General features: G+C 41.8%; 1 pseudogene; it reads left to right on the top strand.

The window, feature by feature from the left end:
* Positions 1-6,645: 6,645 nt before the first annotated feature.
* On the top strand, positions 6,646-7,081 carry LOC101045845 (large ribosomal subunit protein mL42 pseudogene; annotated as a pseudogene).
* Positions 7,082-12,840: the final 5,759 nt, after the last annotated feature.

Raw genomic sequence — 12,840 nt, 5'->3', positions numbered from 1 at the left:
ACATTTTGACCTTTGCATTTCACGAGACACTTCTGAATCCTTAATGATAAATCCATTTTTGATTGCTTACGTTGGATCATTTTGTATGTTAAGCTCTTTTGCTGTCAAGTTACAGAAGTCAACTTGAGCCATCTTAAGCAGAGAGAGGAAATTACTGGAAGGTGCTGGGGGCATCTCATGAGATCTGGGAGGTTTAAAGAACCCAGTTTTAGGAGGTGCTGGTACAAGGGCAACCCTGGGTTCTTCAGCCACAGATTGGAAAGCCAACTTTCTTCTGAGCTGCTGTCATTAAGATGCTTCGCCTTTGGGCCTCTCAGTTCAAAACTGCAAATTCCTGGGGTGGAGAGAATCTCATTGATCTATGATGAGATAATCACTAATGGGTAGGGGTAGCTTCAGGCAGCAGAGACACAGCTGCTTGAGAGAGTTTCATTATGAGAACAGGTCATGCCATTATCCAAGGACAGGGAGTGGCACTGATCAGCCAGTCCAAGTGACGTCCTGGGCAAGTTGGTTTGTGCACTTGTTTACAACTATTATGGGCAGGAAACTGTGTTTCTCACTGAGAGGGGTGCAGAAAGCTATAACACAGGGTCTCTAACATCAGAGAATGTATAATCTGTCTACAAATAATCATATTCCAAGAAAACCCGTGATAACTGCTAGAGGAGCTGTATAAGCATAAAGTGCTACAGGAATTTAGAGAAAGGCGAGCTATATTCGAGTAGTGGTGACTATGGCCCAGATGTCAGAGCAGGTCATGGTTGGCAAATGACTTCTCGAACAAGACACTAAATATGCACTTTACATGCCTTGTAATAACAACCAAAAGGAGCGTTTATTTAACATGAAATGTAAAATCAGTAAAGCAGGAATGTATCTTTGATGGACTAATCCGTAGCATGTGAGCCACACTGACATATACAAATGTAGCAGGTCAGGAGTGGACACAGACCAATTGTGCCAGGGTTCTGTCTGAATTCTAAGGCAAATTAATTATATTCCTGTGATCCTGAGTACCAGCCCTGACTGTTAGCCTTTGGCCAACTTGTCCCCCCTGAATTCTCACCCCCATAGTACTTGTGTGTGTGCTTTTCTGGGCTCACGGCCCTTTTTGCACTGGTCATTGGGAAGGCTCCTTCCAAGGCAAACACATTCTTAATCTGTGCACGAAATACTCCCTGCACATCTTGAATTTTTAAAAAACAATTTATTTTTAATCTTTTAAATTTTAAAATGTTTTTCAAGATGGGGTCTTGACATGTTGCCAAGGCTGGTCTTGAATTCCTGGACTCAAGCAATCCTCCTGCCTCAGCCTCCCAAGTAGCTAGGATTATAGATATGAGCCATTGTGCCCAGCTCTCCCTTGAAACCTTTGCCTCAACAAAAACCTGGGTGACTTTATCTGTTTCCGTTTTATCAACTGTCACATATATGGGAATTTTTCTCAACTTTTTTTTTTTTAAAAATAGCTCATATTTTTCTCTTATGCTTCAGACGTATGCATCCTACTGCCTATGGAATCTCCTCCTAGCATGGCCCAGGAACTTCCAAATCAATGAGCCTGGGTGTAGCATTACCCATTCATTCTCTATTCTCTGATCCCTCTATTACACCCATGCTACATACCCATACTCCAGCCTGGAAGTGAAATTTTATTCTTTTTTTAAATTAAAAAAAATTTTTTTGAGATAGGATCTCACTCTGTCACCCAGCTGGAGAGCAGTGGTGTGATCTCAGTTCACTGCAACCTCCACCTCCTGGGCTCAAGTGATCCTCCTACCTCAGCCTCCTAGGTAGCGGGGGCTGCAGGTGTGTGCCACTATGCCAGGCTATTTTTTTTGTAGTTTTTATAGAGATGGGGTTTCACCATGTTGCCCAGGCTGGTCTTGAACTCCTGGGCTCAAGCAATCTGCCTGCCTTGGCCTCCCAAAGTGTTGGGATTATAGGCGTGAGCCACTGTGCCCAATGTGGAGTATATACACAATGGAATAGTAAGCAAATTTCACTAATTTGCTTGAAATTTTATTCTTCTCCCTTCTTTATCTACCATGTCAAATTGATAACCAAGTTGCTGTGATTGGTCTCCTCAATATTTCTCCAATTTGTTTCCACCCTTGTTGCTGCCCCATCAATCCCATGATGGACGTAATGTACAACTGTCTTTGCCTCACCATCTGTATTAGTTACCTATTGCTATGTGACAAATTACCCCCAAATTTAACCAGCAAACATATTATCTCACATGGTTTCTGGGGGTTAGGAATCCAGGAGCAGCTTAGTGGAGTGGAACTGCAGCAGGGTGCTTGTGAGGTTATAGTCAAGCTGTCAGCTGGGGCCACCATCATCTCAAGGCTCAACTGGGGCTGGAGATTCTGCTTTCAAGCTCACTCACATGGTGTGAGCAGGACCCTTTCCTTGCTGGCTGTTGGCTGGAGGCTTCAGTCAGCCTTGGCATAGATTACCTGAGTGTCATGACATGGCAGCTGGCTTCTTCCCAAGTGAGTAATGCATATATTTGTGTGTGTATGTGTGTGTGTGTGTGTGTGTGTGTGTGTGTGTGTGTGTGTGTGAAAGAGAGAGAGAGAGAGAGAGAGAGAGAGAGAGAGAGAGAGGAAAGCTACAGTCTTTTAAAACCTAATTACCCATGTTTTCACTCCAGCCACATTCTAGTGGTTGCATAGAACAAAGCTAGTGCATGTGGGAGGGTGTGCATGAAGACCAGCATGTGAGGATCCTTGGGGGTCACTTTGGGGGTTGGCCACCACAATGTCAATTCACCCTTTTGGTAAAACAATGAGTTTCCTTTGAGAAACCACTTTTCCTTTGAGAAAACAATTTTCCTTTGGGAAACCACCCTCCCCCACTGCCAAGCTATAGTATGAGTGGGGCTGCCCCTCCCTCATTTCCAATATCGGTCCCCATTTACAGCATGGGTCCTGACTGGCTAATGCTGATCAGCACATCTGTTCTGCTGTGGACTGAATGCTTGTGTCCCCTCAAAATTCACATGTTGAAATCCTAATCCACAATATGGTGGTATTTGTAGGTGGGGCTTTTGAGATGGAATTGGGGTAGATGAAGTCATGAGTGTGGGGCCCTATGAGATTAATGCCCTTAAAAAAGAGGAAGACGGCCGGGCGTGGTGGCTCAAGCCTGTAATCCCAGCACTTTGGGAGGCCGAGGCGGGTGGATCACGAGGTCAAGAGATCGAGACCATCCTGGTCAACATGGTGAAACCCCGTCTCTACTAAAAATACAAAAAAAAGTTGACCGGGCGCGGTGGCTCAAGCCTGTAATCCCAGCACTTTGGAAGGCCGAGGCGCGTGGATCACGAGGTCAAGAGATCGAGACCATCCTGGTCAACATGGTGAAACCCCGTCTCTACTAAAAATACAAAAAACTAGATGGGCGTGGTGGCGCGTGCCTGTAATCCCAGCTACTCAGGAGGCTGAGGCAGGAGAATTGCCTGAACCCAGGAGGCGGAGGTTGCGGTGAGCCGAGATCGCGCCATTGCACTCCAGCCTGGGTAACAAGAGCGAAACTCCGTCTCAAAAAAAAAAAAAAAAAAAAAAAAGAGGAAGAGACTGGGCATGGTGGCTCACCCTGGGTGTAATCCTAGCACTTTGGGAGGCCAAGGCAGGAGGATTGCTTGAATCCAGGAGTTTGAGACCAGCCTGGACAACATAGTGAGACCTCATGTCTAAAAAACAGTAAACAAAATTAGCTGGCATGGTAGTACAAACACCTGTAATCCTAGCTACTGTGGAGGCTGAAGTGGGAAGGATAGTTTGAGCCTGGAAGGTAGAAGCTCTCTCTCTGTCTCTCTGTGCACACACCAAAAAAAGCCATGTGAGGCCATAAAGGAAGAAGAAGGCTCTCTCCTACAACCCAGTCATGCTGAGACCCTGATCTTAGTGTCCAGCCTCCAGACCAGTGAGAAATAAATGCTTGTTATTGAAGTCATCTGTCTATGGTAATTTGTTATAGCAGCCTAAACTGACTAAGACACAGTCAGTCTGGCCTTAGTGATAGACTCAGGGATGAGCAGATAATCCAACAGAAAGCCAGTGACATCGGGAAGTATTTGCTGGGGTTCTGGAAAGAATCTAACAAGCTTCAACAGAATCTCCTGGAAGGGATGCACTCTCTTCCCCTCACCTAGGTGTTGTGAGACTGTGAGGCTAGAGCTACTGGCATTTTGCCAATGAAAGGTGACCCAGCCTGGGAATGAAGCTGATTCTCAGGAGAAGCAGAGCCAAGAGATGGATGCTGGAGCTGTCTATCAAGTCAAGTGCACAGTGGGCCTGTGTGTAAAATGTTCAGTTATACTAAGCAATAAATAAATTTAAAAAATTAAATTTTTTTTTTTTTTTTTTTTTTTGAGACGGAGTTTCGCCCTTGTTACCCAGGCTGGAGTGCAATGGCGCGATCTCAGCTCACCGCAACCTCCGCCTCCTGGGGTCAGGCAATTCTCCTGCCTCAGCCTCCTGAGTAGCTGGGATTACAGGCACACGCCACCATGCCCAGCTCATTTTTTGCACTTTTAGTAGAGATGGGGTTTCACCATGTTGACCAGGATGGTCTCGATCTCTCGACCTCGTGATCCACCCGCCTCGGCCTCCCAAAGTGCTGGGATTACAGGCTTGAGCCACCGCGCCCGGCTAAAAAAATTTTTTTTAAGACAGAGTCTTGCTCTGTCACCCAGGCTGGAGTGCAATAGTGCCATCTTGGGTCACTGCAACCTCCGCCTCCCGGTTTAAGTGATTTTTCTCGCCTCAGATTCCCAAGTAGCTGGGATTACAGGCACCCACCATCATGCCTGGCTAGTTTTTGCATTTTTGTAGATACGGGGTTTCACCATGTTGGCTAGGCTGGCCTCGAATTCCTGACCTCAGGTGATCTGCCTGCCTCAGCCTTCTAAAGTGCTGGGATTACAGGCGTAAGCCACCACACCTGGCCAAAACTTTTCTTAAGGTGGTTATACTGGGATTCTGTTCCTTGTTATATAAAGAGCCTAATCAGTTTTGGCCAATGTTCCCTACACAGCCTTTCCGGCCTAAAACATAAATCTGATCATTTTATCTCTTGCATCAAACCTTGTGGCATCTACTCAGTGTCTACTGGGTAGAGTCTAAGCTCATTAACATGGCAGTTGAGGTGTACCACCCCGCCCTCCTAATATCCACCTTCAGCCGCTTTTTTTCTTGCTTCTCTTTTGAGCAATGCTCAACTGTTTATACCATATACCCTGACATATGAATAGGGTCTTTGACTGGAAGCTCATGAGACTTAATCAGGAATTAGGGCAGTAGAAGCTGTGAGAGTGGACTACAGCCAGCCTGATCAAGATAGTTATATGCCCCAGATCTAGACCCAGAAACTGTGTCAGTTTGATGTGCTCATAGTAGAGATGCTAGGCCTTTCCTAGTCGTTGGCACCTGTGGTCTGAAGTATCTCCCAAAATTAATGTGTTGGAAATGTAATCCCCAATTCAACAGTGTTGAGAGGTGGGGCCTTTTGGGAGGGTTTAGGTCATGAGAGTTCCACCCTTGTGAATGAATTAATGATGTTATAAAGGAGTTTGACGGAGGGAACTCACTCCTCTTGCCTTTTTGTCTTCTGCCATGTGGAGACACAGCTTTCCTCTCCTCTAGAGAGTGCAGCATTCAAGGTGCCATCTTGGAAAGAGAGAACACCCCTCATGAGATGCTGGCACCTTAGTTTTGGACTCCTAGCCTCCAGAACTGTGAGAAATACATTTCTCTTCTTTATAAATTACTCAGTCTGTGGTATTCCGTTATAGCAGGATAAACAGACTAAGATTCTAGCCTTGAGTCAGGCTCCAAGTCTCTGTAGCCCTGTATTCCTAAGGTTATTTCACTGTGAATTCAACCAATTCTCTACAGAGCTCAATAGGGTGGTCTAATTGCTTCAGCAATGAAATATCTTAGTTCAGTTCTCCTTAACCCAAGCCATGGACCATTTAGATGAGTATTCAATATCCAAGCTCCTAAAAGATTAGACTGTTAGTTTGAGGTACAGTAGCCAGGAAGAAAAATATGGTGGAGCTTCCCATTCCTTTCACTTTCTGTGCAAGAGTAAGCCACTTTTTTTCTGGACTAAACATGGCCCACTTATGGGTAGTCTGATTTATAGAACAGATAAGATATCAAGTGTTCTTCACTGGATTAATTCTGTTTACCTTGCCCCTAATAATTATATCAGGGAAGGAATAATTTCCCAGATTGGGGCTGATGTGTCAGGGTCTCTACGTTGGCACTGTTATGAATTGCTTTAGGGAATTCATGCTTTTGAGGCTTCCCTGTTGATATAAAAAAGGAAATAACCCAGTATTTAGTCAGTTTCCAGTTCCTGATAGCTTGTGGAGGTGGAAGAGGTTTACAGGGTAGGTATTAGGGAGTGGTTCTTGGGTAGACATGGCTCTTGTCAGTTTCTTTCCCTTTTTCATAACTCTCTTGAGTACTGCTAGGGTTTGAATGTGTTCCCTAAACAAGATGGCAGACTCGTGGTGAGAAGCTGTGAAGCAGGAGTAGAAATTAGTATGCCGAGAAGCAGATTTTAAAAGCAGTTTCTCTTCAGACCGTCTTTTTTCATATCACTTGATAAGCATCTTGAAACACCATGGCTATAGCTGCAGTAAAATGGGTGGGGTCAAAGCTAACTATCTTGAAACATTTATTTTCAATCCAAAATGGAGATTTATATTGTGTTTGTCATAAATCTACATGCTCTCCTCTACCAGATGACTATAATTGCAAAGTAAAGCTTGCTCTGACTTCTGATGGCAGGACAATAGTATGTTACCACCCTTCTGTGGACATTGCATATGAACACACAAAACCTATCCCTTGGCCAGATCCTGTGCACAATAATGAAGAAACACATAATCAAATCCTGAAAACCAGATTGGAAGAAAAAGTTGAACCCCTTGAGCAAGAACCTATGGTAGAACAACTTAGCAAAATGTTCTTTATGACTAAGCACTGCTGGTATCCTTATGGACGGTATCACAGATGTCATAAGAATCTGAATCCTCCAAAAGACAGATGATGCTGAGGTTCCTGGGAGAATCAAAGAGAAATGTGCCTCATTTGCCATTTGAGAAAATGCAGCTGGTGTATACTAATATATAGTAAAGTAATAATGATATAATATTTTTTCATAAATTAGAATGTGTACTTTTATATATGTTAAGCAATTCTGAATTTGACATTCTCATTTAGAGAAACCTATTACATTTTCTTTTTCTTTTTCAATTTTAGTCTTTCATTTATGTATGGTCTCCAATTTAGAACTTTTCCATAGTGCCAAAGCCATACGTATTCAGTAGAACATCCATAGATTACATCAGAACACTACTATAAAATAGGCTTTGTGTTAGATGATTTTGCTCAACTGTAGGCTAATGTAAGTGTTCTGAGCATATTTAAGGTAGGATTGCATTTTCAATTTATGGTATTTTCAATTTACAGTGGGTTTATTGGGATGTAATCCTACCATAAGTTGAGAAACATCTCTTTTTCTGGGTCTAGTATGATTTAAGTATTTTTACATCATTAGCCAAACATTGTTAGTAGTATAAACATAATTAATAAAAAGGTGCATGGCTTTCTTGAGGGAGATTTTTAAATTGCCTTTGAGAATAAACTCATAAGGTCTACCAAGAAAATAAATGTTACAATGTTTCAATTGGCTTCTAGAAAATAATTAAATTATTGATATTTTGATCAGGTTTTACTATCTACTAGGCCCCTTCCATCCATTCTTATTGAATTCTCAAAATAATCCTTTGAAGAAGGAGCACAATCATATTTTACAGTGACTCAAACCCCACCAAACAAGTGGGAGAGCCCGGAGCCAAACTGTCAGGCTCCAAAGCTTTTTTTCAGTGCATCACAATGACAAAGGGGTGGTTTTCTTTCACCCAAGAATGTGCTTTCCTAGAGATTTTTCTAGATAGAATATTATGTAATTTGTTTTGAGGGTTTTTTTTTTCCTGGCTGTCTTAAAGATTATGCTAGCTTCAGAACATATGCAAACAGCTGCAGCTCTGTGGTTAAAATGTTAATGTCACTTAGACTAGTGTTATGAGAATGTTAATAGATAATTCTTCTGCCACTACTAGCTTACATGTGATCCTTAATAGCATTGCTTCCCCTTCAATTTCTATTTAGGAGGTGAAGAATCTTTTAATAAGTAGAAAATTGCTTTATTTAAACTTGTACTGTAAAATGTTTGTGATACAGTAAAATTGATGTGAAAAATAATTTCTCATTCAAAATCTATTGTTTGATCTAGTTCTTTTTTTTTTTTTTTTTTTTTTTTTGAGACGGAGTTTCGCTCTTGTTACCCAGGCTGGAGTGCAATGGCACGATCTTGGCTCACCGCAACCTCCGCCTCCTGGGTTCAGGCAATTCTTCTGCCTCAGCCTCCTGAGTAGCTTGGATTACAGGCACGCACCACCATGCCCAGCTAATTTTTGTATTTTAGTAGAGACGGGGTTTCACTATGTTGACCAGGATGGCCTTGATCTCTTGACCTCGTGATCCACCCGCTTCGGCCTCCCGAAGTGCTGGGATTACAGGCGTGAGCCACTGTGCCTGGCATTGATCTAGTTCTTTTAATAAAGGAACTCTAGTTGAAGTTTCAAGTTAAAAAAAAAAAAAAAACAGAGGTAGGCGGGGCGCCGTGGCTCACGCCTGTAATCCCAGCACTTTGGGAGGCCAAGATGGGTGGATCATCTGAGGTCATGAGTTAGAGACCAGCCTGGCCAACATGGTGACACCCCATCTCTATAACAACAACAAAAAAGGAGGTGATTAGGTCATGAAGACTCTGCCCTCATGAATGGATTAATGCCATTATCATAGGAGTGGGTTTGTTATTGAGAGAGTGGGTTTCTCATGAAAGTGAGTTCAGCCCTCCCCTGCTCTGTCTCTTACATGCTTTCTTGCTATGGGATGCCTTCTGATCTAGGCCACTCATATTAGTAACTTCATAGGTATTTTCAATATTGTACACTAAGTTCAGCAACAACAACGACAACAAAAATCAGATTTTAACAATCTAAAGACGTCGGATAGGTACATAAAGGTGAACCTGAGTAAAAAAGTGGACATTAAAAAAACCCATATATTTCTAAGAGAAATTACTTAAGTATATTTATTACTTTGAAAAAATCTTCAGGCCGGGTGCTGTGGCTCACACCTGTAATCCTAGCGCTTTGGGAGGCCGAGGTGGGTGGATCACCTGAGGTCAGGAGTTCAAGACCAGCCTGGCCATCATGGTGAAACCCCACCTTTAAAAAAAAAAAGAAAAAAAAGAAAAGAAAGGAAAAGAAAAGAAAAAATCCTTATAATTATAAGCTGGAGGCAAGGAGGTAATACTTTTACTTTGTGTTGGGGTTTCTTTTGGATAGCAATTTTTCAGCATCTGGTGATATTTAGGACATTTTCAGAAAAACAGAAAAGTTGGTCAGAATGAATGTTTTCCTCAGGCATGTAGTTGTGTAATTTTAAATGAAAATGACAGTAAAATTTTGAATATGCATTCATGATCATAAAACATTAAGACAAAGAAAAATGGAAAATGCACATGCACATAATTAAGTTTTATTTTTCTCCCCCGGAGTCCCGCTCTGTCGCTGAGGCTGGTGTGGGGTCTCGCTCTGTCGCTGAGGCTGGTGGTGCAATCTCAGCTCACTGCAACCTCTGCCTCATGGGTTCAAGCGATTCTCCTGCCGCAGCCTCCTGAGCAGCTGGGATTACAGGCATGCGTCATCATGCCTGGCTGATTTTTTTGTATTTTTAGTAAAGTAGGGGTTTCACCATGTTGGTCAGGCTGGTGAGGCTCACACCTGTAATCCCAGCACTTTGGGAGGTCAAGGCTAGCAGATCACTTGAGATCAGGAGTTTTAAGTTTTAGTTTATGATTAAGTTTTAAGAATTAAGAACCCCTCTTAAAACCAAGTATACCTATGACTATGATTCATATTTTGAAAATACAATTGTTCTTATAGAAAAACATGAAAGGGAATGTTAAATAATGCTAAGTACGGTGGCTCAAGCCTGTAATCCCAGCACTTTGGGAGGCTGAGGCGGGTGGATCACGAGGTCAAGAGATCGAGACCATCCTGGTCAATATGGTAAAACCCCGTCTCTACTAAAAATACAAAAAAGTAGCTGGGCATGGTGGCACATGCCTGTAATCCGAGCTACTCAGGAGGCTGAGGCAGGAGAATTGCCTGAACCCAGGAGGCAAAGGTTGCGGTGAGCCGAGATCGCGCCATTGCACTCCAGCCTGGGTAACAGGAGCGAAACTCCGTCTCAAAAAAAAAAAAAAAAAAAAAATAATAATAATAATAATGCTAAGTAGTTTTCACTTAGGGGTTGGGAATAAGGATGACTTTTAAAAATCTCACATCTATGTTTTAATAAATGATGAGGTACTAATTTATATTGAAAAACACTAAACAGAAAAAAAAAAATCCACAAGAGGGAAATACAGCAAACTACAATCAGAAGTTGAGTTGTGAGACAGTATTGTCTTCCTCTTTCAATATTTTCCTGTTGAACATTTTTCCTGTAATAAGCATATATATATATATATATACATTTTATAATAGAAGTCAAACTTTATTTTAAAAATTAAGATTAAATCCTGTTTTCAGTTTTTCTTTGCAGTTTTATTATGTGACAAAGGGGGTTGGGTGGAGCATTCATAGAGCAGTTGAAAATCTAGGAATCAGTTCAGGGGTCAGAAATGATTTTTAAAAATAATTTAAAATTTTTCTATTGATACATTTTATACATATTTATGAGACATACGAAATATTTTATTACATGCATAGGATGTGTAATGATCAAGTCAGGGTATTTAAGATATTCATTACTTTGTTTATTTATCACTCTACGTGTTGGGAACATTTTAAGTCCTCTCTTCTAGCTGTCCTAAAATATAAAATACGTTGTCGTTAACTATATAGTCACCCTACTCTGCTATTGAATATTAGATTTTATTTCTCATATCTAACGGTATGTTTGTACCTATTAATCAATCTCTTATCTCCCCCACCCCATCAGCAAATTTTTCCTGTAAAGGACCAGACAATAAATATTTTCAGCTTTTCAGGCCACATGGTCTCTACCACAGCTACTCAGCCCTGCCTTTGTAGCACAACAGATACAGGCAATAAGTAAATTAACAGGGGTGGCTTTGTTCCAAAAATTTTTTATTTATAGATACTGACCTTTAAATTTCATGTGTTATCAATTCTTCTTCTTCTTTTGTTTCCTAACAACCATTTAAAAATGTAAAACTACTCATTTGCTATATAAAAACAGATGAGAGGCTGAATTAGGCCCATAGGCCGTAATTTGCTCATTTCTGAATTAGATGAAATCAGGATGGCAATGAACGAAACATACCACAGTTATGCTAAAAATCTCCAATAGAGATGCCAATACATTTTGTGTTTATTTCAATCTGTGATTTCTCTACATTTTTCCTTTAAAGATTTGCTTCTAATTTCGATGTCTTAGGAAAAGGATGCCAAGCCATTTTGTTGAAACATTAATATAGGCATAGGACGACCTGAAAAAAATGCTCATGCAAATCCCGGTCTATAAATATTCAGTCCTTTTTGTGCTGCGCATTTCTGGAAAACATGAATAACATACATGAATCAGCGATGACTCTATAATAGGGGTATAAACAGAATATTGTACGATCACACAGGAGGAAGAGTAATTCTGCTCATGGAAGATGAATTTGTCTTTATTAGAAAATTGGTAAAAAACAGTCCAATAGTGATATAGTTTGGTTCTGTGTCCCCATCCAAATCTCAGGTTGAATTGTAATTCCCAGTGTTGGGGGAGGGACCTGGTGGGAAGTGATTGGCTCATGGGGGCCCATTTCCCTCATACTGTTCTTGTGATAGTGAGTTCTCAAAAGATCTGGTTTGGGAAAATTTGTGCATTATAAAATGCCAATGTTCATCAGGCCAACAACTAGATAACATTTTTTTTCTTTTAATTGAATTGTTGAAAAATGTGCGCTTTGAATGAAGAGACCTTGCAAACAGGCTTTGAGTGAGCAACATAGCTGTTTATTCACCTGGGTGCAGGTGGGCTAAGGCCATAAAGGGCATTAGCAAAGGGCAGTGGGATAGGAGTTGGGTTTTTATTTTATTTTATTTTATTTTTTTTAATTTTTTTTTTTTTTAAGACGGAGTTTTGCTCTTGTTACCCAGGCTGGAGTGCAATGGCGCGATCTCGGCTCACCGCAACCTCCGCCTCCTGGGTTCAGGCAATTCTCCTGCCTCAGCCTCCTGAGTAGCTGGGATTACAGGCACGCGCCACCATGCCCAGCTAATTTTTTTGTATTTTTAGTAGAGACGGGGTTTCACCATGTTGACCAGGATGGTCTCGATCTCTTGACCTTGTGATCCACCCGCCTCGGCCTCCCAAAGTGCTGGGATTACAGGCTTGAGCCACCGAGCCCGGCCAGGAGTTGGTTTTTATAGGTTTGGGTAGTTTTTTGGGGGGCAAGGGTGTTGCAGAGTAAGATCAGTTGCAGCGGTGGGGGGTAGGGGGGCAAGGAGTATACCTGACCACGAGTTCAGTTACAATGGCAGGGTTGGGTGAGAGGTATTTACATTATCATAAGAACAATTAAGATGGTAGGGTTGGGTGATGGGCTTGTCGGGGGAAGGGGATGGGAGGCATCAGCCAAGGCAAGCAGGACTTCAGACTTTCAGGCTCCAGGATTGCATATGGGAGACCTAACATGAACAAACACACACTGTCTTATAAACCC

This window comes from Saimiri boliviensis, chromosome 2, assembly GCF_048565385.1.
Source record: "Saimiri boliviensis isolate mSaiBol1 chromosome 2, mSaiBol1.pri, whole genome shotgun sequence".
NCBI classification, from domain to species: domain Eukaryota; kingdom Metazoa; phylum Chordata; class Mammalia; order Primates; family Cebidae; genus Saimiri; species Saimiri boliviensis.
The sequence above is the reverse complement of the archived record's forward strand: the minus strand, read 5'-3'. Positions and strand labels throughout refer to the sequence as shown.